We start from the raw sequence: 27,624 nt of genomic DNA, 5'->3' as shown, positions 1-27,624 counted from the left end.
TTTTGTCTGGTAGCTTTCAGGTCCTTTGTAAGATTTCTGCAGCAACCACACCAGTCTCTGGGTTTTCCTGCCATTGTGTTACATTGGCTTGGCCCATGATGATATTGGGCTGTAATGATGCTGGTTATACCTACAGTGGTGCCTCGCAAGACAAAACTAATTCGTTCCGCGAGTTTTTTCGTCTTGCGATTTTTTCGTCTTGCGAAGCACGGTTTCGGAAAAGTTTTGGAAAAGCTTCAAAAATCACCAAAGTCTTCAAAAACCTCAAAAAAGGCTACCACACCGCGTGCTATGAGTTGCTCCTCGAAGTCAAGTCGCAACTGTATTAACGGTTTTAAGAAAAAGGAAACAAACTTGCAAGACGTTTCCGTCTTGCGAAGCAAGCCCATAGGGAAAATCGTCTTGCGAAGCAACTCAAAAAACTAAAAACTCTTTCGTCTTGCGAGTTTTCCGTCTTGCGAGGCATTCAGCTTGCGAGGTACCACTGTACTTTAATAGTGAGGAAATTCTTTTTCACCCATTACTTGGGTGATCCTATCTCTCCCCCGCCCCACCCCCCAAATTAGGACATGGTTTAACTTATTCTGAGCGTATTTAAATCTCTCTCTCTCTCTCTCTGTCTCTCTCTCTCTCTCGCACACATGCACCCCCCTCCCTTGAAGGTCAGAGACTGCCAAAATGTCTCCCTGATCCAGATAAGTGAGAGCTTTCACATGCCCAGGAAAAAATCTGAGGCTATGAGAGTGCTTGACCTCACATTTGAGGCAGTGTTCAGAATTGAGAATAGGGGTGGAGGGGGAGAAATTTGGTCCCGTTCACACTTAAAGCCAAATCTGCTGAACTTGCACTTTCCTAAACAGTATAAGTACCGAAACGTAGCCATCCTTTGAAATTTGCATTAATCCAGATTTTCTCCAACCAAACAATGTTTACAGAAACACATTGTATTAGGGGAGGTTGCTGGCGGCTGCATACAAAAATGTGTTTGTTAAGAGAAGTTTGCACTAAAATGCTAGTGAATTTTCATTAGGACTAAAAAAATAGCAAATTGCTGCAGAAATACGAAGAACTGTATTTAAGACTGGAGAGAGGGGAATGCAGAACTGAAATTGAGAGACACATCCATCCCTATTCGAGGAAAAGAGTATTTTCCATCCCTCTAGCCATTTTCTGTGGGTACTTCTTTAGATTCTCTCCACACACACCCAATCTGAAGGAACAGGTCTTAAAGTGGCAGCAACCAGGCAAACCATATGGGAGCAGGAAGAGGAGGGGAAGGGTCTATTGCTGGGCTGTGTACTGATTCTATGACATCCTAACTGAAGCTGCTATGGCCTTGTTTCTCCTACTCTGCTGGTTCCGGATAGTCCTCAAGTCACAGATCAGTGAGTAACAGAATTGGGGCAGATGGCATATTGCAAACAATCACTGTGGTTCAAAACCTGATCCAGTTAATCTCTCTCAGTAGCCTCCCTCCCCCCATTTTGATTTAGTGTTATGCCATTAACTCAGCCATGGGGGAAGGTGCCATCTGGCGGAACCTTGAGTCACTCCACTGAGTCGTCTTGGCTGGTGGGGGACAATTAACATGGATGACTCAGCACCAGCAGTCCGAGTTCAGAAGAGTTTCTCTCGGATAACACCTGCTTGGCAGGAACTCTGTGGCCCCTTGTCTGTGACATGCTCAAGACGGCACATATTGTGCATCCTACTGGCATGTAAAAGGGACGCGGGTGGCGCAAGGGATGCGGGTGGTGCTGTGGGACCACAGAGCCTAGGACTTGCTGATCAGAAGGTCGGCGGTTCGAATCCCCGTGACGGGGTGAGCTCCCATCACTCAGTCCCTGCTCCTGTCCACCTAGCAGTTCGAAAGCACGTCAAAATGCAAGTAGATAAATAGGTACTGCTCTGGCAGGAAGGTAAACGGCATTTCCGTGCGCTGCTCTGGTTTGCCAGAAGTGGCTTAGTCATGCTGGCCACATGATCCGGAAGCTGTACGCCGGCTCCCTCGGCCAAAAAAGCGAGATGAGTGCCACAACCCCAGAGTCGGTCACGACTGGACCTAATGGTCAGGGGTCCCTTTACCTTTACCTACTGACATGTAAATATGCAACTCTGCCTAGGAGCTAAAATTCAGGAGATTAATCTTCACACACAATGGACCACCAATTTAGAAGCAACTCTCCCTGCTTTCCCAAAGCGCATGTCTGCATTTAATAAAAAGGCTTCCTCACTCTTCCTCATCCAAACCCAACTTTTTCCTCGTACATTGTTACCGGAAAAATCCGAGGGCTCCCTTGGACAAAAAGTAAAGACACCAACCAGAGTAAATTGAAGCAAATCAGCAGCCTGTAGGCTTGGTCTTTATTGAAGAAAGACTGTCACGACAGGGTGCTCCCCTCACTTGCAGGTGAGAGGAAAGACAAAGAAAAATAGTGTGCAAGGTCTTATAAAAACTTCTGAAATTCCCCTCCTCTAGGTCAAGCCCACCCCCAGAAACATCATGCATACATTACAGAAAGGAGGGGTTGAGGGAGGAGTTGGTGGTAACCTGAGTGTCTTGTCACCTGGCTGGTTCCTCCTTTCCCCCCTCCCCATGAGTCACTTCCAGGAGACAAAGGGGAGTTTGCAGTTTCCTGCTCCCAGAGGGAAGATCTGATCATTGTCCTTTGTTTCAGTCCATGCTGAATCCACTCCCATATGCAAGTTCTTTGTGATCTTGATTGTCTTCTGTCTGGGATCATCAGGGTTGGCATAGCAACTGGGCAGGGCTCCTGTGGATGTGCTGGGATGGTGAAGGGATTATGGCTGACCAGGACCAAGCTACCCCCCTTTGATAGTCCTTGTCATATGGAGTAAAATAAAATGGAACAGTGCAAATCCGATGTATGGTTGATTTTTCTATGAATTTATAACAGAAATGTGGCGTATGTAGTGTGTGAGTGTGTGTGTGTGTGAAGTTTGTACAAACAGAATGATTGGGGTGGGGGGGTTCCTGCTACAACATTCTGATGAACCCCTGACAGACAGATTAACCGCAGACAAGAGTAACACAAGAATCGCTATACAGTGTAGATGGTTTTATTTTTTACTTTATTGTGGCAAAAATAACAGGTCGCACAGTCAAATAGAAACAATTCTGTAGCTATGTAAAACTTGCCTATCTCGTAAACTAAGCTGTCAGGAAGATCTGTCAGGGAGCCCCAATTTCTCCTTAGAAAATAGCAGAGATGGAATCGTAATAGAATGCTAACATTTCATGATGACAGAAGAAATTATACAGGGAGTTGAATCCTTCAGAAGAACTGTCCAATATTGCCCGAATGGTTCCCACCTTTACGTTTTCAGGAAACTCAAGTGTATTTTGATAGCTTCATTTGTAAACGTAGAACAGCAAGATGGATTATGCTGAAATCATATCAAACACCATAATGGTAGGACGGATTATGCTAAACCGATGGGAGATTGAACAGGAAGGCTACTCAACCCGGGTACTTCCCACCTTTTCAAAATACCAGGAAATCCAAATGTATTTCAAACGTAACTTTTGTAAATAAAAGTATCTCCAAGTATTGTCTTTTCTAGACTAAATGATCAGACCTATTTTTGAATGTTCTTAGGTGTCTTCCTTTGTAAATGGAGGTAATTAATTGGTTTAAGACATTTGCATGTCTTAAAGAGGCAGGGGTGTAAAAAGTATAAAAAGTGTATGTTTGTAACATGGAGCTGCCTTCCTTTTCCTGCAACAAAGGTCCTGTTAGCAGACAATAAAAGTTATCCTTTATTAAGGGGCTTTTGCTTTTTAGCATCATGGGTGTAGCCAAGGGGGGGGGCAGGGGGAAGACTCCCCCTAAATCAATCAGAATCAATACAAATCTGAGGTTCTGCCCCCCCAACAAAAGCCTGCCCCCCCAAACAAAAATCCTGGCTAGGCCCATGTTTAGCATGGTCTTCCATATAATTCAGGTAAATTTCTCACCAAAGAACAAGCTAATTTTTCCACTACACTCTCAAGTTCGGTGAAATTTTTTTTGGGGGGCGGGGAGTTGCAGGTTTCAGAAACTTGGTGTATGCTGAGGCTGGCAAGGAATTTTTAGAAGGAAGAAGAAGACAAAGAAGACAGCCACCTCATTAAATACAGACCTTCCAAGTATCCCTATTTTCCAGGGATAGTTCCAGATTTACAGAAGCTGTCTTGGTTTCTAATTTGATACTGGGATGTCCCGCTTTCCCTTAAGGCGTCCCTATTTTCATCAGAGAAATGTTAGAATGCATGGAGTTATATGACCCCCGAGCCAAGCTTCAATGAGTGAGGGTCTCGTGGCCACAGCTAGTTGATCTTCAGGGACAATTCTTGCAGATCCTTGTTCTAGGTCCCCATCTCCTACCGAAGGAAGTGGATGGGTGTGAGACTTCTGTTGCAACAGAATATTAAAGACCTGCCTTGCTTTCACTGCCTGCGGACTGCCTCGCCAGAGTGGTGCATGCTCTGGTTATCTCCCGCTTGGATTACTGCAATGTGCTCTACGTGGGGCTACCTTTGAAGGTGACCCGGAAACTACAACTAATCCAGAACGCGGCAGCTAGACTGGTGACTGGGAGCGGCCGCAGAGACCACATAACACCGGTCTTGAAAGACCTACATTGGCTCCCAGTACGTTTCCGAGCACAATTCAAAGTGTTGGTTCTGACCTTTAAAGCCCTAAACGGCCTTGGTCCAGTATATCTGAAGGAGCGTCTCCACCCCCATCATTCTACCCGGACACTGAGGTCCAGCACCGAGGGCCTTCTGGCGGTTCCCTCACTGCGAGAAGCCAAGTTACAGGGAACCAGGCAGAGGGCCTTCTCGGTAGTGGCGCCTTCCCTGTGGAACACCCTCCCACCAGATGTCAAAGAGAACAACAACTACCAGGTTTTTTAGAAGACATCTGAAGGCAGCCCTGTTTCGGGAAGCTTTTAATGTTTGATGTATTATAGTATTTTAATATTCTTTTGGAAGCCGCCCAGAGTGGCTGGGGAGGCCCAGCCAGATGGGCGGGGTATAAATAAATATAATAATAATAATAATAATAATAATAATAATAATAATAATAATAATTATTATTATCATCATCATCACTGATTCCTGCCTCATCTCATTCATCTCTGACCGATGACAGACTTGGTGGAATCTGACTCCTTTAAAAGGGGAGTTACTTTGTTAAAGCCCCTCCCCCTTATATTCTGGTAACACCTTCCTGCTGAAAAGGTGAAAAATTGGGCCATGCCTCAGTTGGCCTGCTGGTGTGTGCCTAACTAGGCACACACTGAGTGTATGTACATATGGGCTTAATATAGCTTTACTGGAGTTTACTTGTGTATCTGGGACGCGGGTGGCGCTGTGGTCTAAACCACAGAGCCTAGGGCTTGTCGATCGGAAGGCCGGCAGTTCAAATCCCCGCGATGGGGTGAGCTCCTGTTGTTCGGTCCCAGCTCCTGCCAACCTAGCAGTTCGAAAGCATGTCAAGTGCAAGTAGATAAATAGGTACCGCTCCGGCGGGAAGGTAAATGGCATTTCCGTGCGCTGCTCTGGTTCGCTAGAAGCGGCTTAGTCATGCTGGCCACATGACCCGGAAGCTGTCTGCGGACAAACGCCAGCTCCCTCAGCCTATAGAGCGAGATGAGCGCCGCAACCCCAGAATCGTCCACAACTGGACCTAATGGTCAGGGGTACCTTTACCTTTTTTTAAAAAAACACGTATGGATTTAGTTTGTTTTTTGTGTTTCATGTCTTTGTAGCTATTGCTTTCGAGTGATTCATAATAATAAAAACACAACAAACCACAGTGATTTAAAACAATCTTCAGTAAATAATCCTGCAAATGATGACAACAACCTTCGCAAACAACAACAAAGAGTACTGTTCCAGAAATAAAACAAATGCTCTCTGTAAAGAAGAGGTTTTGCCTGCCTTCTGTAAACAGGTGGACTGAGCCAGAGGAGTTCTTTAACTGCAGTGTCATCACTGATAATTGCTAGGAGACAAACAGCCTGGAGCCAGACATTTTGTGCGAAGGGGCCTAGGCTGGGGTTGGAAAATCAGCACTGGACAAATGGAACCTAAATATAGATAGTCTGATATGCTTCAAATTCATTTAACTACAATATACGTGGGTGGGTGCAGGAGGTTTAATTCTTGCTAAGCGATTGCACAGGGGACGTGGGTGGCTCTGTGGGTAAAAGCCTCAGCGCCTAGGACTTGCCGATCGTCAGGTCGGCGGTTCGAATCCCCGCGGCGGGGTGCGCTCCCGTTGCTTGGTCCCAGCGCCTGCCAACCTAGCAGTTCGAAAGCACACCAGTGCAAGTAGATAAATAGGGACCGCTTACTAGCGGGAAGGTAAACGGCGTTTCCGTGTGCTGCGCTGGCTCGCCAGATGCAGCTTGTCACGCTGGCCACGTGACCCGGAAGTGTCTGCGGACAGCGCTGGCCCCGGGCCTCTTAAGTGAGATGGGCGCACAACCCTAGAGTCGGACACGACTGGCCCTTACGGGCAGGGGTACCTTTACCTTTTTAAGCGATTGCACAGAATTCTCACTCTGTGCTTCCCCCTGATCTCCTCTAGTAAGACTGGGGGTGCTGGAGTATGGTTACCAGATTTTTTTCAATGAATCCGGGGACACTCTTTTTTTTTTTTTTGAAGCTGAGTAGCAACAGGGAGTCAGTAGTGGGGATAGTGAGGCAAAAGACCTGGGCCCAAGCACACATGCATATTGTATAAAGGTGCAAACACACCCTGTGAAACATAAATGCGCAGAGTTTTTTAAAAACTGGGCAATGGCGCACTGCCCCGCCTGTGACTCTTGAGTCTTCCCTGATCTCCTGCCCCCTTCCCCCTTTGTTTTGACAGATTGGAGGAGGCTCGGGAGTAATAATAATAATAATAATAATAATAATTTATTATTTATACCCCGCCCATCTGGCTGGGCCTCCCCAGCCACTCTGGGCGGCTTCCATAGAAACCAAAAATACAGTAAAATATCACACGTTAAAAACTTCCCTGAACAGGGCTGCCTTAAGATGTCTTCTGAATGTCAGGTAGTTGTTTATCTCTTTGACATCTGCTGGAAGGGCGTTCCACAGGGCGGGCGCCACTACCGAGAAGGCCCTCTGCCTGGTTCCCTGTAGCTTTGCTTCTCGCAATGAGGGAACCGCCAGAAGGCCCTCGGCACTGGACCTCAGTGTCCGGGCAGAATGATGGGGGTGGAGACGCTCCTTCAGGTATACTGGACCGAGGCCATTTAGGGCTTTAAAGGTCAGCACCAACACTTTGAATTGTGCTCGGAAACGTACTGGGAGCCAATGTAGGTCTTTCAAGACCGGTGTTATATGGTCTCGGCGGCCGCCCCCAGTCACCAGTCTAGCTGCTGCATTCTGGATTAGTTGTAGTTTCCGAGTCACCTTCAAAGGTAGCCCCACGTAGAGCGCATTGCAGTAGTCCAAGCGGGAGATAACCAGAGCATGCACCACTCTGGCGAGACAGTCCGCAGGCAGATAGGGTCTCAGTAGTGGGCGGGTGGGCAGCCGTTGCCCAGGAGGGGTGCAGGGCACGCGGTTTCTCTGCCAGGCAAGGTGCAGCGCCCTTCTTTCGCACCCTGTGAAACATAAATGTGCAGAGTTTTTTAAAAACAGGGCAATGGCCACCCACCTGTGACTCCTGTGCCTCCCCTGATCAGTCAAGAGAAAGGGGAAAGGGAGCAGGAGATCTGTACCACCGGAAATCCCCAGTTCCCCTTCGGCAGTGGCGGCAGCAGTGGCAGTCAGGAGCCTGGAGCCAGCCTGGTAGCGCAGTTGGCTCTGGCTGGCTTCAGGAGCTGGGCCTGCCATTTTTCCTCGCCAGAAGTCCCCATATGATGTGTTGCACACAAGGCACATCATATGAGGACTTCCAGAGAGGAAAAATGGCGGGCATCATGGCAGCAAGCAGCTCCTGAAGCCAGCCAGAGCCAACTGCACTACCAAGCTGGCTCTGGGCTGCTGAGGCTGCCGCTGCCACGTTTCTGGGGACATTTCGGGGACGGAATTTGTCCAGGGACAGATTTGCAAATCCGGGGACTGTCCCCGGGAACTGGGGATGTCTGGTAACCCTCTGCTGGAGGAACCAGAAGCTTGCAAATCTTGATACAAACTGACCTGCTCCTATCCCATACTGGTCCAAGAGGTGTAGAACTTAACTATCGGCTGGATCTGGGACTTCTGTGAGCTGTGAAATGCAGCTCTAGACAGCTAAAACGGAGCTCGGTGGCAGAGCATGCTGAAGGTCTCAGGTTCAGTCCATGGCATCACGAGACAGACCTGGGGGCAAGTCCATCTGGAAACCCAGAAGAGCCACTACCAGGCAGAGTAGATGATATTTGTCTAGATAAGACACAGGTGGCGCTGTGGTCCAAACCACTCAGCCTCTTGGGCTTGCCGATCAGAAGGTCGGCGGTTCGAATCTGCATGATGGGGTGAGTTCCCATTGCTCTGTCCCAGCTCCTACTAACCTAGTAGTTTGAAAGCATGCCAGTGCAAGTAGATAAATAGGTACCGCTGCAGCGGGAAGGTAAACAGTGTTTCCATGCCCTCTGCTTTCTGTTACACTGTCCCATTGTGCCAGAAGCAGTTTAGTCAATGCTGGCCACATAATCCGGAAAAGCTGTCAGTGGACAAATGCTGGCTCCCTCGACCTGAAAGCGAGATGAGCGCCGCAACCCCATAGTTGCTTTTGACTGGACTTAACCACCTAGGCGTCCTTTACTTTTACCTTTTACTTGTCTAGATAGAGCAATGGCTTGACCTGGGAGGAAGCAGCTGCCTCCGTTCCTTTTTAAAACACACATTTTGAAAGAAAATATGCTTAGGAATGCATATTTCAACATGCATTCAAGTTTGGGCTTTCTTTTTTAAAGGCAAATAAATGTGGAAACTCATGATTCCACTCTGGGGGTGAAACTGACAAGGCCTGGCAATAGGTTGGTCTGTCCACCGCTATGAGAGACTTCCTTGTTCTAGGAAGGAAGCTAATGTTACAAAAGTTGGGTGCCTCCCCCTCTCTCAGCCAAGCGGTAGCGAGAGCCCATGGGATTCCAGGCACTCACTCCGGGTCTGTGTTCCTTTGGAGAATTGAGACACAGTGCAGACCATCGTAACTTTAAGAAAATGGTTTATTCACCTGTTTACACCTTCAGTCTGCAGGGAGGGAGTCCAGATCTTACAGCATGGTCATTGCAAGAGAAGCTTGTCCCCCACAGCAGTGCAGCCGGCCTTCAGCCAGCCTGCCCAAGATGAATCCCAATCTTTCTTCTTCCATTTTCTTCCCACAACACCCTGCGAAAACCTCTCTTTTCCTGTCACCTCACACCCAGTTACCATGGCAACCTTCCAAACCCTCAGTCCCTGTTTGCACCTCAGGGCAAGGGGGAAAGACAGGTTTTTTTTGCACCTCGGGCTCTCAATGGCCTGTATTGTTTCTTAATGGCCCAAGCTTGGCCAGGTCGTTTTGTGTAGCAGCTTGTATATCTCCCTTCACATCCCAAATAATCAAAATTCTACCCTTTATTCATTTATGGGGTGTTTTTGGGGGGTTGGGGGTCCCCCAAATCTATATATAACACTAAGCATCCCCCCAAAAGCCATTACAGTGGTACCTCTGGTTACAGACACTTCAGATTACAGACGCTTCAAGTTACAGACACTTCAGGTTACAGACTCTGCTAACCCAGAAATAGTGCTAAAGGTTAAGAACTTTGCTTCAGGATGAGAACAGAAATCGTGTGGTGGCAGCGGGAGACCCCATTAGCTAAAGTGGTGCTTCAGGTTAAGAACGGACCTCCAGAACAAATTAAGTTCTTAACCCGAGGTACCACTGTATCTGCATCATGTGACTGCAGCTAGCTTTCTTTCTGCATGTGTTCATTTTTGAGTGTCACTCTCCAAGTGTATTTGTGCTGTGTGCACCCACTTAAGGTGCCAAAAACATAGCTTGTTTCCTATAATCATCATTTCTGCCAGCCCAATACCAGGCCAGCTGCTGATTGGACAGAGGACGTGGGAAGGAGAGAGAACTCCTGACTATGATATTTTAGGGCTTCTGAATTTGAACAGAGTGACGCCTGCAAAGTCTTCCTGATCACGCTGAAACAGTACAGGCTGTAGCTGGCATCCCTGGGTGACTGCTCACGTGGCTCTGTCTCAGCAGAGAGCTTCACCCAGGCAAACGAAGGTGACATCTTTCTCTCTGGTGTTGTCTCTTCAAAGATATATTGCTTCATGCTCTTGTGCCTTAAGACATTGAGGATGCAATCCTATGCATAGTTTCTTGGGCAAGCACAGTAATAAGTTTAGCTCAGTTGAAACTGAAAGCTGCAGTTCTGGGGCAACATTAAGAAGGGCAAGGTAGGAGATGGACAGAACGGTCCCATGCGTTGTAAACCACTGGGAAGACTTTTAAAAAATCAACAGCGCTGCTCTTGTGCATTTAAATGCAAGATAACTTTTGAGCTGTCATTTCCAGTTCCCTCTTAGCACCTAGTGCATGGGAAACAAAAATAAATAAATCACCAAACTTTGCAATCAACCTGCTGCATCAGATAATTTTGTTGTTTTTTCTTGCACATTAAGAAAAGGAACAAATGCTGCAATTGTATATTTAAAGAAACCCAGATTATTTTAGCCCTACACATGAAGAGAACTTACTCTATACAGGACTGCTGCTAAGTTAAAAGAAATAATAGTAATGCATGAGTTTTAATTAATCTGCATTTGTTTGTGATTTGCAGACCACAAAACTTGATTTGGACCCCACTCTGGAAAGCAGACTTAGTCTGAATGAATTTGAAGGCTTTCCGATTTAGCTCATGGTCCAAAACCGAACCCTAATTATCCCAAAGGGGATAATTGCCTTCCCTATGCATTATAATGGAGAAATTTTTAATGGACTTTTTTTTGTAGAAATGGGTGAAATTTGCAGGCATGGCAATGGATAGAGCCTGCCAACTTGCAAACAGAACCATTTTTGTTTTTTGTTTTGCTAGGTACCTTTTAAAATTGATTTGGTGACAGAGAACTAACAGGGGTTTACTTCTCCCAGTGGTTTTGTAAGTAACAGTTTTGTTATTAAAATGGCATTGAAGAGGAGCCCATAGGAGAGTAACCTGCTAAATTTCAGAAGGATGGGTGCTGGGACTAGCAAACTGATAAATGTAAAAAACAGCTGCAGGCTTATGTTCTGTGGATGTGTGGGCACATGGCACAGAGGCAGAAATAGTTGTATATTCAGCGTTTTCCAAACAAGGGCTGCTAGCATAAAACTATCATAGAGGGCAGAACAGACAAGACCAAGGTGATTTATTACTTCAGTGTCCCTTCCCCAAAGCATTTGTGATTGAAGATCCCTGTGAAATTTGTTCCTTCTGATTAGAAACTAGAGCTGTCCATCACAAAAGAATTTTCTGCACCCTGGTATTTTCCTTATAGGACAAACCTGGGGAGATATGTTTGCATTTTTGCAGGCACTTTTCACAGGTTTTTTTTAACACATAGATCTCAGAGATCCCTGTTTTGGCTTGTGGCTCTTCAGAGATCCTTCTTCAGCTTGGACAGACCCAAAATCTGTTTGATGTGACCCACTTCATTTTGGGATTTGTCTGAAACAAATGCACAACATAATAGTTTGAAAGGAAAAGCATACTTTTTAGTCTTCCTCACTTCTGAGCGGTGAGAGGTCCAGGGAGAAACACCACGTGGTTTATTTCCTTTTGAGTACGCTGAGATGGCAAGATTAACAGGGAAAGTCAGGAATCACAATGACCAAAAATTTAAGAGAGAGCGGGATATATTTAGAAAATATCTAAAAGATCACTGTAAACACCTTGAATGACTCCTGCAATGTGACATAACTTATGGAAATAATGGGTAAATATAAACTAGAGATTATTCAATATGCAGTTAATACAGAAATGTAGATGGGGTGGATGGTAGTCTCAATGCAACTTTACTTTATTTCCCACACTTCAGTATTTCTTTTGTCTATATTTTTGATGGAGGAGGATAACTGATGTATTAAAAAACCCCCAATAATGATTAAAGAAAAGAAAATTGCAAAAAAAATATAAATCCTTTTGGATGTGAGAGCACTGCAGAACTTTGGCGTGCCTGTTTTATTTATTAATGTACACACAGGGCACAGTGAGGGCAAAGACTAAATGAGAAGAAAGAAAGAAATCAGCTGTTCCTGCTTCAACTTTACATAGAGAGTAAACTGCAAGAATGGCTTAGGCCACAGATACATGCACATTGTTATGTACTGAAGTTCTCACCCTGGGCCAGCAGGGGGATACTGTAGATAGTTATGCAAATAAGGGATCGAAAGTGACGTTCAGTGATTGGATAGTTACAGAAAGTGGTTACTGTTGCGTTGTAGTGGAGCTCTATATAAGCAGGCTGGCTGAACCCTTCAGTTCAGTTCTCTTCTAGCCTGTGAATAAACAAGAGCTGTTTGAAGAATCGCTGTGTCGTCTGATATGTTCACCCGCAACTTAACACACATACCCTCTAAAAATTCTTCACCCTGTTTGCTGGCAGATTTTTTTATGGGGACGAACCCAATTCACCTTCTCTGTTTACACCCATTTAGCTTTTTGTTGTTGTGGCTGCAACTGGCCACCGTAAGTCTGTCACAATTCCCCCATGGTCACTATGGGGTACTAACGTGAGAAGTGGCGACTGCCACACACACGCAAAACTGGTGGGGAATACCTGGAGAAATTGTGCAAAGTGGCCCTTTTCTAGTAAGGAAGGTTGAGAGGCGGGAAAAGGGGTTTTGAGAAATTTCAGCTCAACTGTAGCTTAAGCTCTTCCAGCTTTTATTTGTCTCGAAAGCAAAATGGCTTGAGTTCTTCCTGCCACCCCGAAACCCCTAATAAGCATGGATCTCAGTCTACATTACCGCAGAACACATCTGCATTTTAGTTCTAAGCCTGTTAATTCAGAAATAAGTCCCACTGAGTTAAATGGGTCTTGCTTTCTGCCACAGCAGAGGGGTTCTTATTTGGCCTGCAAGGCTGATTTCCTCAAGCTGCGCTGCCACACCGCTCACCCCCTATGTCAAGGTAGAGATGTGGATGTGGCTGCAAAGGAACAGACTCATCTTCTGAAGTCCCATGCAGTTTGGATGCCACAATAGAGAAATGCATAGGGTAGTGTAAGCATCATGTTTGCCTGGAAGGGTCTCCTCCGAAGGGGGCCGGGAGGAGATGATGAGAGCGAAAGACAGCAGTTGGGGCATGAGAGAGTGCTCTAGATGCTTCTGAGTACAATTCAAAGTGTTGGTGCTGACCTTTAAAGACCTAAACGGCCTCGGTCCAGTATACCTGAAGGAGCGTCTCCACCTCCATCGTTCTGCCTCGACACTGAGGTCCAGCGCCGAGGGCCTTCTGGCGGTTCCCTCGCTACGAGAAGCCAAGTTACAGGGAACCAGGCAGAGGGCCTTCTCGGTAGTGGCACCTGCCCTGTGGAACGCCTTCCCACCAGATATCAAAGAGAAAAATAACTACCAAACTTTTTGAAGACATCTAAAGGCAGCCCTATTTAGGGAAGCTTTTAATGTTTAATAGGTTATTGTATTTTAGTGTTTTATTGGAAGCTGCCCAGAGTGGCTGGGGAAACCTAGCCAGATGGGCGGGGTATAAATAATAAATTATTATTATCATTATTATTCCGTGGGTGGCACAGTGGTTGAAACCACTGAGCTTCTTGGGCTTGACCACCAGAAGGTTGGCGGTTCAAATCCCTGCGACGGAGCGAACTCCGGTGCTCGGTCCCAGCTCCTGCCAACCTAGCAGTTCGAAAGCACGTCAGTGCAAGTGTACATACCGGTCCCAGTGCCTGCCAACCTAGCAGTTCGAAAGCACCCCCGGGTGCAAGTAGATAAATAGGGACCGCTTACCAGCGGGAAGGTAAACGGCGTTCCGTGTGCTGCGCTGGCTCACCAGATGCAGCTTGTCACGCTGGCCACGTGACCCGGAAGTGTCTGCGGACAGCGCCGGCCCCCGGCCTCTAGAGTGAGATGGGCGCACAACCCTAGAGTCTGTCAAGACAGGCCTGTACGGGCAAGGGTACCTTTACCTTTACTTTACCACTATGGTGGGAAAGTAAACAGTGTTTCTGTGCACTCTGGCTTCTGTCACGGTGTTCCATTGCACCAGAAGCAGTTTAGTCGTGCTGGCCACATGACCCGGAAAGCTGTCTGTGAACAAACGCTGGCTCCCTCGGCCTGAAGTGAGATGAGCGCTGCAACCGCATAGTTGCCTTTGACTGGACTTAAACGTCAAGGAGTCCTTTACCTTTTACCTCTAGATGCTGCCGCACCAACAGGCTCACTTCCAAACCACTGGCAGCTTACCAGTTGCCCTTTCCCCATCTTTGGTGAAAGGCAGCGAGCCCATGCCGAACTGCTCTTTGTAGATATTGACTGATGATAATAAAGGAAAAGGATTTATTGCTGGCACGAGCTTTTATAAACTGTGCCGTCATAAATCGGCTAGTCTTTAAGGTGTCACAGCCTCCCGGTTGTTTTTGGCTGCTTCAGGGAAGCACGGCTAGCGCATTGGAAATAAATGGAAAGCACCCTGAGTGGGTCCGAAGGATCTTTCATTCAAGTAAGCCCAGGGGTCCAGGAGTTGGGTGGGTGGGGTGAATTACTTGTAGGGACAAGGCTCCTGGTACCACGTCCTCATTCCCTTGAGGCTGGAATGGAACAGAATCTGGAAATGCAAAAAATGGTTCAGTGGTTCTTTTGAATGTGGTAAGAAAGCGATTCCTTCTTTTTTCATCTCCATCCTTCAGAGAGCTGGACTAAAGCGACTATGAGTCAGATCTAGACAACTTGGAGCTGGCCCACTGAGATCAGTGCAGCTTGAAATAGTCACAAATGGCTCATGAAGAACCTCTGCCTTTTTTCTTCCCCAAGTCAGAAATATTTGTCTACTTCAGGTAATGTCCTAGAACTACAGGAATTCAGGAAGCAAGAGACCAAGAAACACCCTCCTCCCACCGAACATATTGGTTTCTACCAGAAGACTTTGATTAATGAACCTCACCTCAGGAAAATTGAAAATAAGAATACAGTGGTACCTCGGTTTACAAACTTAATCTGTTCCGGAAGTCCATTCTTAAACCAAAACCATTCTTAAACCAAGGTGCGCTTTCCCTAATGAGGCCTCCCGCCGCTGGTGCCCTTCCACCGTTCAGATTCCATTCTTAGACCGAGGTAAAGTTCTCAAACCAAGACACTATTTCTGGTTTTGCGGAGTTTGTAAACCAAATTGTTCTTAAACCGGACTGTTTTTAAACCGAGGTACCACTGTATAAGGGCAAGAGCCAGCAGTCAGCCAAGTTGGGTACCTGTCAACAATGTCTAGGCAACACGATGACCATATACATATGTAATAGACAATCTTTATAGAATAGGTACCTGGCCAGGTCCTGCTGTCACTCACCACCCAGCCTGCTGGACTTCTGGGGTATTTCAGCCCTAGATGGGTGTCATTGCCACTTTTGAATGGAAGCCAAGCTTGGCTCCTATTTGTGGTGGCAGGCTACCATTGTATAATTGCCCAAGATGCATTGTCCTTGAAGAGGGATCTACAAAATCTATTGTTCTGGTCCTATTGGAACAGTAGATCTATAAAATTAATATGGAGATTTTATATATTTATTGGCCAGGGCTGTAGATTTGGGGTAATTCAACATGGCAGGGAGCAACGCAGATGGGATCCAAACTTGGCTCCCATGGAAAAGCATGAGCAACGCCCATCTATCCCTAAAATAAGCACCCAGGGACCTCCTGGCAAGTGTGGGGAGCAGTGGCACCAGTTGAGAAGCCCTTGGGCTCTGTCTGACCTAGACAACCACTGGCACAGTCTGAGAGAGACATGCATGTAGCCCATGGCTTCAAGAGAATGCGACCTTTAAGTTGAAAACATTTCCCTTACCCTGTGCCAGATAAAAATGGTGTAATTAACCTCAAGTGAACCCAGTTTTTTAATGATTCAACTCACAGCCCCCTATATTTGTTCTTCATCTTCTTTGCATGTGATTGGAACATCCCCCCTCCCTTCCTTACCTTTTGTGAAATGTTGTGTCTGATTACATTTTTTTATTTGACAATGAAGCTGATTGAAATCTGATTAGAGGTTTTCCGGGGTGTCTGAAGGGTGAAGGTTGCAATGGACCAACACATCTCCGTGTAGATTTGGCTAGTTCTCCGTGTACACCTGCCTAGAGAAGAGGCGAGGGAAATCCTGCCGAAATTCAGCAGGGAGCTGTTGAAAAGCTGCCTTGGTTGAATTAAAGACACACTGAGTCACATGTATTGTTGCTCTGAATTTGGCCAGCTTGATCACTGCGAATGGGTGGTCAGGGAGCTGACAAACACATTAATATTTTGTAATGCTTGTGCATTGTTTCCTGAAGGGGCAATTCACCTGCAGGAGGAGAGTCGAAGATCATTGCTCTGCATGTTTGCGTCTGGGGGGAAAAAGCCAATCTGCAGTTTGATCTTCGCGAAAGGGAGCGCCTGGGAGCTGAGAGTTGCTAGCTTGTTTTAGCTGGAAACTGTGGGGCGGTCTGTACAAGTTGCCCTCTGGGGATTTGATACAGGCAATGCTGTCTACTTACAAGACTGCATTTGCCTCCACAGAGGCTCTGCTTATGAAACTGACAATGTTCGAAAGACCCTGTAAGTTTCCAATGCTCTCTGTTCCAAAGAAAACCAAGCGCTTTTCTGCAGCGGAGTTTAATGTGGATTTGAAGCTGATTCCTTTTTTCTCCCTTTGCAAAATCCTCACCAGGTTCTCCTCTTCCAAGTGGCAGCCTGCACTTCCCCTCCTCTATTCAGATTTCCCAGATCTGCAGATAATCCAATAAGAGGAGCAAGAGGTTTCCTGGAGCAGCAGCCTCTGCCTGCAAAGCTCTGTGTTACTCTGCCTCTCGCTGTGTGTTTAAGGCTTCTCTCGCCATATTTCCACCTCCAGAATGGGTGAAGGCTGCAAAAGAGGGCTTCTGACATTCAGGGTTCTGTCGCTGAAGGGTGGTATACAAATTTAATAAATAATCATCATCATCTGCCCATCCCATCATAAGCTTCATATACAGTGGTACCTCGAGTTAAGTACTTAATTCGCTCCGGAGGTCCGTTCTTAACCTGAAACTGTTCTTAACCTGAAGAACCACTTTAGCTAATGGGGCCTCCTACTGCTGCTGTGCCACTGCCGTATGATTTCTGTTCTCATCCTGAAGCAAAGTTCTTAACCTGAGGTACTATTTCTGGGTTAGCGGAGTCTGTAACCTGAAGCGTATGTAACCCGAGGTACCACTGTATTGGAGCTCTCAGGGGTGTGTGTGAGGGGTTATGTCAGGGCTAGGCAACCTAAGGCCCGTGGGCTGGATGCGGCCCAATCACCTTCTAAATCCGGCCCGCAGACAGTCCAGGAATCAGCGTGTTTTTACATGAGTAGAATGTGTCCTTTTATTTAAAATGCACCTCTGGATTATTTGTGAAACCTGCCTGGTGTTTTTACATGAGTAGAATGTGTGCTTTTATTTAAAACGCATCTCTGGGTTATTTGTGGGGCATAGGAATTCATTCATATTTTTTTTCAAAATATAGTCCGGCCCACCACATGGGCTGAGGGATGGTGGACAGGCTCACAGCTGAAAAAGGTTGCTAACCTGTGGGTTATGTGAACCATGTTAGGATGTTAGAGGCAAAGCTCTGTGAGGAAGAGAAGAAGAACGTGTTGCTATCCCCCCCTTTCCTTTTTTGGGGCTGGGTTTCTACATCTGCCATCTTTTTGGCAGGCAGAAATTCACTATATGGGGAGCATTTCCTTTCAATACTGTTGTTGGATTGTTTGCAGTTAATGAGAGCCTCCATTTGATCATTGCAATGGATTGCTTTGAAGTCATTTCTGCACCAGTTAACGTAGTTTTTAGTTCCCCGATTCCCACCCCACCCCGTCTCTTAGTTTGCCCGACCAAAGGTGGCAACCCTCGGCCCAGCACAGGCCTTGCAGTGTAGCTCCAAAGGAAGTTGAAGGGAAGGCTGTAATTCTATTTCCTATCAGAGAGGCTCTTGACTTCCCAGTCCAGCCTCCTTCAGACCTTAGCAGTCTGTGGGGCAACACAGAGGCCTTGCCCTCTGTTGCTCCAAGGAAAATGGGTGTGTGTGTGTCAGCTGCTCTGTCTGTTTCTTAGCCCCTCTTGCTCTCAGCTGGAGTCTGGATCACAAAGCAGGACAAGCTTCTGAAGCCTGCATTGTGATTGGCTGCCTGGCGCAAAGTAGCCAATCCTGCACTTGGTGGGTGTTGCCAGGAGGTGCCAGAACCGTATATAAAGCAGACCCTGCGCCCTGTTTCCCCAGTTGTTTAACGTGGTTGCAGCTGAGCCCCTCAGGTGAGCCTGTGCATTTGCCAGGGGCTGCCTGCTGCCTGTGGGAACAAGAGAAGCCTCCCAGGGGGTTCTGAGAGCGGCTTGAGCCCCACAGCCCCCCTTGATGTTGGGCATGAAGGGCTACAAGGTCAGTTGCTGCATCCCTGTCCAGGTACAGCTGTGGGTTGTGATAGGAATTTTGAGGTCTTAAAAGGTAAAGGGACCCCTGACCATTAGGTCCAGCCGTGACCGACTCTGGGTTGCGGCACTCATCTCGCTTTATTGGCTGAGGGAGCCGGCATACAGCTTCCGGGTCATGTGGCCAGCATGACTAAGCCGCTTCTGGCGAACCAGAGCAGCGCACGGAAATGCCGTTTACCTTCCCGCCAGAGCAGTACCTATTTATCTACTTGCACTTTGACGTGCGTTCAAACTGCTAGGTTGGCAGGAGCAGGGACCGAGCAACGGGAGCTCACCCTGTCGCGGGGATTCGAACTGCCGACCTTCTGATCGGCAAGTCCTAGGCTCTCTGGTTTAACCCACAGCGCCAACCGGGGCCCTATTTTTGAGGTCTTAGATATATGTTAAATGTTCACAAGTGTACCAACCAAGCACATACATAGATCAGCACAGGAAGACCGACCTGAAACCATTTTTGATTCCCAGGCTGACCAAGTGTTTTCTCTGCAAGGTCAGGGAAAGCCTCCCCATTGTCTTTTTCTTCACAAATCCTGTCTTAAGGGCACATTTAAGATACGAATAGGGTGTGAGCCTGTGACCTGGCTCAGGAACTAAGTAATTATCATTACAAAAGACTGGCCAGGCTCCCCAGGCAATCCAATCAAGTGACCATTAAACAGGTAACCTGGCAGACAGGAGGTAAACAAAGCACTCAGATTTCTGCTGTAGACCACCCTTTCTGTGATGTATGTGTGATGCTTCTGGGGGTGGACTTGGACTCCAGGGAGGGAATTTAAAATGTCCATATAAGGGCTGGCACACTTTTGTTCTGGATTCCTCCTCCCTCCTGCGTGTGGTGAGTGAGAACCCTGTTGCAACAGATCAATAAAGATCAGGCTTACTAGCTGCTTTGCATTTCAATATTCTCTGGTTGGCCTCTGTTATTTTCTCCTACCAATAGGGAACCTACGTAAGGACTCTTGGATACCCCATAAGGGAAAAGGGCAGATTTTTGTTTACAACAGGGTGGGCAAGGTCTGCTTGGCCCCAGCAGGACATGACTTGCCTGTGGACATATCTCAGGTCTTTCCTCGGACCTTGCAAAATATGCCTTGTTCTTCCACATCCCTTCCATTGGGTGTCTTGCCTTTTTGAGTTTCCATAATCTGAAGACAGGACTTGCTCACCTTTGAAAAAAATAATCAGTGTCAGCTGCTTTAGGAGACAACATCCTTCTGAAAAGCAGGATAAAAATAATAAGAAAAACTGCGCATGTAAAAGAAAATATATACCACCACCCTTGAATTGCATAGGATTAACATTGGGGACACGGGTGGTGCTGTCGGTAAAAGCCTCAGCGCCTAGGGCTTGCCGATCGAAAGGTCGGCGGTTCGAATCCCCGCGGCGGGGTGTGCTCCCGCTGCTCGGTCCCAGCGCCTGCCAACCTAGCAGTTCGAAAGCACTCCCGGGTGCAAGTAGATAAATAGGGACCGCTTACTAGCGGGAAGGTAAACAGCGTTTCCGTGTGCGGCTCTGGCTCGCCAGAGCAGCGATGTCACGCTGGCCACGTGACCCGGAAGTGTCTCCGGACAGCGCTGGCCCCCGGCCTCTTGAGTGAGATGGGCGCACAACCCTAGAGTCTGTCAAGACTGGCCCGTATGGGCAGGTGTACCTTTACCTTTACCTTTAACATTGTTCTAACCGCTAGGCCACACTGACTCACCTAGAACCTTGGCATGATGGCTATGCATTCCATGTTATTAACGGCTGTTGCCTAGCAACGGAGCTTGTGACCATTTGAACTGAGGTTCCGGCATCCTCAGCATCTCCAGGTTGGCTCTAGTGACCTTCGCTCAGTCACTACATTAGAAGATGGCGTCCAAAAGACTCCTGGAGGTGAGTGGACGTTGCCATGTCCAGTGGACTTAACTCTAGAATGTAGATTAATGGCATCACCAAGTTTGACAAAGCGATCCAAAGTCAAAGAAAAGGCTGAGCTATGCACAAGTTTTTGTAAGGGGAGAATGAATGCTGGAAAGGAAAATTTAGGTTTCTGTACTGCAGTCGATTGAATATTATTTTGAACAGAGCATTCCTTCAATTATATGCATATGTGAATCTGGGAGAGGGCTCATTTATATCTCTACATAATGGATATCAACTTTGTACTATAGTTTGATTATTATTACTCTAGCGGTGCTTGGTGGCCAAAGCTCCCTTCCCCTTCCCCGCTCTGGGGCAGCCCTCTCCTCTCAGCCGCCCATCGGAGTGCGCTGAGTCAGGCTCAGGGAAGCCCCTTTGTATCCCCTTCCACCGGGGCTGCCTGGGCTGGGGGTAGGGAGATTATATATATATATATATATATATATATATATATATATATATATATATATATTCATGGGTGCGCCTAGCTGGCTCCCAGCTTTGGGGGGGGGCGGGGCTGGAGAGAGAGAGAGAGAGAGAGAGAGAGAGAGAGAGAGAGAGAGAGAGAGAGATGGGCACTCCTAGCTGGCTCCCAGTGGCTCAAAGGGGCAGGGAAACCTGGTATATACCAGCCCCACATGTCAGCTTTCAGGTGTTGTTGAGCTACAACTCCCATCATCCCTGACCACTGGTCCTAGTAGCTAGGGACGATGGGAGTTGTAGTGCAACAACATCTGGGGATTCAAGTTTGAGAAGGGCACACATCTGTATATGCGCACACACATATGTTCACAGTACTCTTTTCTGCCCTGGTTTAAAAACATTCTTATTTAGACAAACCTACCCAGATGCTTAGAAAGTTGAGGTAATTTAAATCAGTTTTAGTATTTTTACTTTTGTACATTTTAAAGTAGGGTTGTAATTTTTTCTTGCTTTAACTGGCTTGTCTTTTGTAAACCACTTTGGGGGTTTTTACAATCAAGCAGTATATAAATTTTATAAAATAAACACACACACACAAACAAACAAACAAACAAACATGTAGTGTAGTATTTCATCATATCATAGTATGGTAGAGTTGGGACTAATCCTGAGGGTCGTCTAGTCAAGTCTCCTGCAATGGGGGTATGTGTGGGGAGAGAGAGAGAAAACATAGTATTTCATCATAGATGCCTATTGTTTTAACTATATAATTGTTGTTTTTTTTTATAAATTTTTATTAAGATTTTACAAAACAAAAAATTCATCATTTCAAAATGTATCCTTTCCATACATAAAGTTCACATGAAAAACAAGTACAACAGAAAAACAAAATTATATAACAAAAAAAGAAAAAAAAGAAAAAAAGAAAAATGGAGAAAAAACCCTTATTCTTGAAATTATGAAGTTCCATACCCCTCTGTCTTGACCTCCTCACATCCCCCTTTTTTGTGTTCCTCTTTATTCTAATCCAATTCAGCAAATTCAAACCCTTATTAAACCATACTTAATTTTACATTCTTCTAATTATTATGTCCCGATTTTCCATTTATTTTAATCCATATCTCATCTTATATACTATGACATAATAATGTTCTGTTCATAACCCCTTATCCTTTTTAACATTCTTCTTTTAATTTACCTTTAACCAAGTCACACAAACCCTGTCACCTTCAGTTCCCACAACGTATTAACACTCCAAGATTTTACAATATTTCTGCAAATAGTCCTTAAACTTTTTCCAGTCCTGTTCAATCAAATCTTCTCCCTGATCACGGATTCTGCCAGTCATTTCAGCCATCTCCATGTAGTCGATCACTTGCGTCTGCCATTCCTCCACGGTGGGTAAATCTTGTGTCTTCCAATACTTGGCGAGAAGTATTCTTGCTGCTGTTGTTGCATACATAAAAAATGTTCTATCTTTCTTTGGCACCCATTGGCCAACTATGCCCAAGAGAAAGGCCTCTGGTTTCTTAGGAATGGTACTTTTAAATACCTTCTTGAGTTCATTATATATCATTTCCCAGTAAGCCTTAACCCTTGGGCATGTCCACCAAAGGTGAAAGAATGTTCCCTCAGCTTCTTTGCATTTCCAACACTTGTTGTCAGGCAGGTGATAAATTTTTTCAAGCTTGACTGGGGTCATGTACCACCTGTAAATCATTTTCATAATATTCTCCTTTAAGGCAATACATGCCGTAAACTTCATACCGGTGGTCCACAACTGCTCCCAGTCAGCAAACATAATGTTATGACCTAAATCCTGCGCCCATTTAATCATTGCTGATTTAACCGTTTCATCCTGCGTGTTCCATTTCAACAGCAAGTTATACATCTTTGACAGAATCTTAGTTTTTGGTTCTAACAGTTCTGTTTCCAATTTTGATTTCTCCACCTGGAAGCCAATTTTTCTGTCCAAATTATAGGCCTCTCTTATTTGATAATAATGAAGCCAATCTCGCACTTTGTCTTTTAATTTTTCAAAACTCTGCAGTTTCAATCTGTCACCTTCTTGTTCCAAAATTTCCCAATATTTTGGCCATTTGGCCTCCATATTGAGCTTTTTCTGAGCCTTAGCTTCCATGGGTGACAACCACCTTGGGGTTTTGCTTTCCAGCAAATCTTTATATCTTATCCAGACATTAAACAGAGATTTCCTGACAATATGGTTTTTAAATGCCTTATGAGCTTTAACCTTGTCGTACCACAGATATGCATGCCACCCAAAAACATTGTTGAAACCTTCCAAATCCAAAATGTCCGTGTTCTCAAGAAGTAGCCAGGCTTTCAACCAGCAGAATGCTGCTGATTCATAATACAATTTAAGGTCTGGCAGGGCAAATCCACCTCTTTCTTTTGCATCAGTTAAAATTTTAAACTTTATTCTAGGTTTCTTGCCCTGCCAGACAAATCTAGAGATGTCTCTCTGCCACTTCTTGAAACAATCCATCTTGTCCAGAATTTGCAAGGATTGAAACAAAAATAACATTTTTGGCAAAACATTCATCTTTATAGCTGCGATTCGACCCAACAAGGAAAGCTTCAAATTAGACCAAATTTCTAAGTCTTTTTTAACTTCTGACCAACATTTCTCATAATTATCTTTAAATAAGTTCAAATTTTTCGCAGTCATATTAATCCCTAGGTATTTCACTTTCTTAACCACAGTTAAACCTGTTTCATTCTGAAACCTATCCTTTTCCATTGGAGTTAAATTCTTCTCTAATACTTTAGTTTTTACCCTGTTTAATCTAAATCCCGCCACATGACCAAATTCTTTAATCAATTCCAAAGCTCTTTTCATACTAGATTCCGGCTCCTGTAAAGTTAGGACCAAATCATCTGCAAAAGCTTTCAATTTATATTGTTTGGCTCCGACCTGAATTCCTTTAACCAACCGGTCCCCTCTGATCATATTTAACAGCACCTCCAGGACCGAGATAAATAATAATGGAGAGATAGGGCAACCCTGACGTGTTCCTTTTTCTATCATAAAATCTTCAGTCACCACATTGTTTACAATCAATTTTGCTTTTTGTTCTGAATATATTGCTCCTATACCATTTTCGAACCCCTGTCCCACTCCCATCCCTTTCAAATTTTTCTTCATAAAACTCCAAGAAATGTTATCGAAGGCTTTCTCCGCATCAATAAAAACTAAAACAGCTTTCGTATTGATATTCCTTTGCAACAACTCCAAAATGTCAATTATGTTCCTTGTATTATCAGATAAATGTCTGCCTGGGAGAAAGCCTGCCTGGTCCTTATGTATTACTTCCACTAATACTTTTTTAAGTCTGCTAGCTAAAATGTCTGCGAAGATTTTATAATCCACATTCAAAAGGGAGATGGGACGGTAGTTGTGTCTTTTCAGCTTCTGTCTTAGGTATCAATGTGATATATGCTTCTTTCCACGATTCAGGCGCCCTTTTCCCTTCCAAAATCTCATTGCACACCTCCTTTAATGGTTGAATTAAAAAGTCTTTCAAAGTTCTATAATATTTGGAGGTTAGTCCATCCGGTCCTGGAGATTTGCCCAATTGCATATTCTGAATGGCACCTTCAATTTCTTGTTCTGTAATTTGCTGATTCAATACTAATTTGTTTTCTGGAGATATTTTTTGTAATCCATTGGTTCTTAAAAATTGGTCTATCTCAGTTTCTTTCTGCGGCCCTTGCATATAAAGTTGTTTGAAGTATCTCTGAAAGCACCTTCTAATCTCCTCCGGGTTCTGTATGTTTTTTCCGTCGATCTCAAGATTTGTAATCGTATTTAACTTCTGTCTTTTTTTCAATTGCCACGCCAATAATTTCCCACATTTATTGGCTGACTCAAAAGTCTTTTGTCTCATTTGTTTAATTTTCCACTCTACTTCTTCATTAATCAATTTCATATATTGCACCTGATATAACTTAATCTCTCTTAAGATCTCTTTTGAGTTTGGTTTAGCTCTTAACTTCTTCTCCCCTTCTTTTATTTTCTCCAAAATTTTCCCTTTTTTCTCATTTTGAGATCTCTTTTTTATTGCATTCTGTTGAATCAGGAACCCTCTCATGACCGCTTTGCTTGCGTCCCAAATTGTTCTTTTTTCAACCGTAGTTCTCATATTTATTTCAAAATAGTCTTTCAGAGTCTTTTGGGCCTTCCTTACAATATCTTGGTTTCTTAGTAAGGTGTCATTCATCCTCCATCTGAAGGAACCGATGGGTGTTAGTTTCATTTCCATCTTTACCGCATTATGGTCGGAGCAGGTTTTTGGGCAGATTTCCACCTTTTTTATCTTAGGTGCCAGGCCTCTAGTTGTCCAAATTTGGTCGATCCTTGTCCATGTCATTTTGGCTTCAGAAAAGAATGTTCCCTCTCTACCTAGGGGATTTTTAGTCCTCCAAATATCAATCAAATCCATATTGTCAGTCAGTTCAAAAAAAGTTTTTGGTAGTCTGCCCTCTTTCGTTATGGTCTGTCTTTGTGCTTTATCCATATTCGTAGACACCACTCCATTCATATCTCCCATCATGATAATATTGTTATAGTCCATAAAGTCCATCAATGTCTCATGCAGTTTCTTGTAAAACTCTGATTTCCCCTCATTTGGTGCGTAAATTCCTAAAATCAAAAATTTCTCTCCTTGTGTTTGGATTTCAATTGCCAAAATTCTTCCTTGTTCATCTTTGAAAAGAAACTTTGGTGATAGGCTTTCTTTTGCATAAATCGCCACTCCTCTCTTTTTAACCTTGTCTGATGAGATAAATTCTTGGCCTAGTTTTTTATTAATTAACACTTTTCTGTGCAGCCTAATCACATGTGTTTCCTGCAAGCAAATTATGTCCAATTGTTCCTTTTTTAATAAATGAAAAACTTTCCTCCTCTTTTCCGGGGAATTCAAACCATGAATATTCCAGCTTAATAATTGCAGAGACATATTGAAATAGTGTTATTTTCCTCCTGTTGCTCCCAAAAGTGGCGTGTCTTTCTCAGGATCTTTCAATTCCCCAGGTGCAGGTGTTAGGCTTGATGATCCAGGTCCTGGATCGCTTGGCTCTTCAATCCCTTTCTGAAGGTCTTCTCCGTAGTCGTTCAAAAATTTATCTTTATCTTCCACCGATTTAATTTTGACTTTTTTCCCTCTGAAAGTAAAGGAAATCCCCTGGGGGAATTCCCATCTGAAGATAATCCTGTTGCTCCTCAAAAGTTGCACCAAATCACTGTAATTCACTCTGAGCTCCAACAAATGCTTAGGAATATCCTTATAAATTTCCAGCCTTGATTCTTGGATCTCTAAAGGCGTCTTGAAGTGCGCACTCAGAATTTTGTCTCTTTCTTCCCTCGTTCTGAGGGAGATCAGACAGTCTCTCGACTTGATCTTCCTCCCTCCCTTTCCCAGTCTGAATGCACTTACAATTTTAAAGTCCTTTTCTTCTTCCAAGGGCCAAAATTGTGTAAATTCTTTTGTGAGGTACTCAATTAGATTTTCATTATCAATTTCCGGTACAGATCTGATTCTCAGATTATTTTCCTTATTTTTCAGTTCGATCATAGACAGCAGTGCCTGATGTTCCCCTATCTGTTTGCGCATAGGTTTGATTTCTCCCTGAACTTCTTCAACTTTCTGCTTTGCCTCCTCAGCTATTTTACGATTTGCAGTAGTGTCTTCCACAAGCTTTCCAATGGTTTGTGCATTTAAATTTACTTGTTGGGTCAGGTTGTTAATGCTTGCAGTATTTTGGTCTATCTTAGCTGACTGGTCAGTAACTTGTTTACTTAAACCTTCCAATTTTTCCAAAATTTTGTTTAGCACTGAAGTAAAGTCCCCTCCTGAGGCCATTCCTTCCGGCCTAGGTTGTTCTATATCTTCCACTCGTGCCACAGGGATTGTGGGGACAGATGATCTGCGTAGCTGAGAAGTTAAAGTAGTTTGCAATGTTTTTGCTTTAGCTGATCTTGTCCTTCCGCTCATACCCCTTCTTATCTATGCGTCAAGGTCAGTCTCACAGTCTGTCTTTCTCATGGAAATCCCCAGATCAACAGATGGAAAATTCCCCCAGTAGGTTGCCAAACTGAGTTGTTCCACTAGAGGGATACTGTATTCAAGAAAGTTCAGAAATGTCGCAGTTCATAAAAGTTAAGAAGTTCCCTCTAGGAGTTAAACAGTATCCAATTTGTAAAAGACCTTCAGACTCCTCTTAAATTCCTTAAATTTTCACAGAGTTACTCTTTAACAAAGATGAGTTGTCCCAGCAAAGTGCGAGATATTAAGTAACAGTTCCAAAGCAGCCTTCAGATTCCAAACCCTGGCAGCTCAGTAACCAGGGATTCAATATTTTCCAGTCCCAAAGTTCAAAGAATAGGCAGGAAAAAGCTGATTTTTCACCCCTCCTCCCCTCAGTAAATTGAGAGGGGGTCTTTAAGCTTGATGTGAGAGTTTGCAACTTATTTATCCCAAAGTCCGGGGCTTGGGTTTTTTAAAAAGTCTTTGCTTTGTTCTTGAAACAAAACCCGGGAGACGGACTTCCTGGTTGCGTCTCCCGCTTGTATGCCAAATTCTTAAATTTATCTTCATGAACCAAATAAAGTCCCCTACTTACGGGTTGAA

Source organism: Podarcis raffonei, chromosome 7, assembly GCF_027172205.1.
Source record: "Podarcis raffonei isolate rPodRaf1 chromosome 7, rPodRaf1.pri, whole genome shotgun sequence".
Lineage (NCBI taxonomy): Eukaryota > Metazoa > Chordata > Lepidosauria > Squamata > Lacertidae > Podarcis > Podarcis raffonei.
This window is presented reverse-complemented; position numbering follows the sequence as displayed.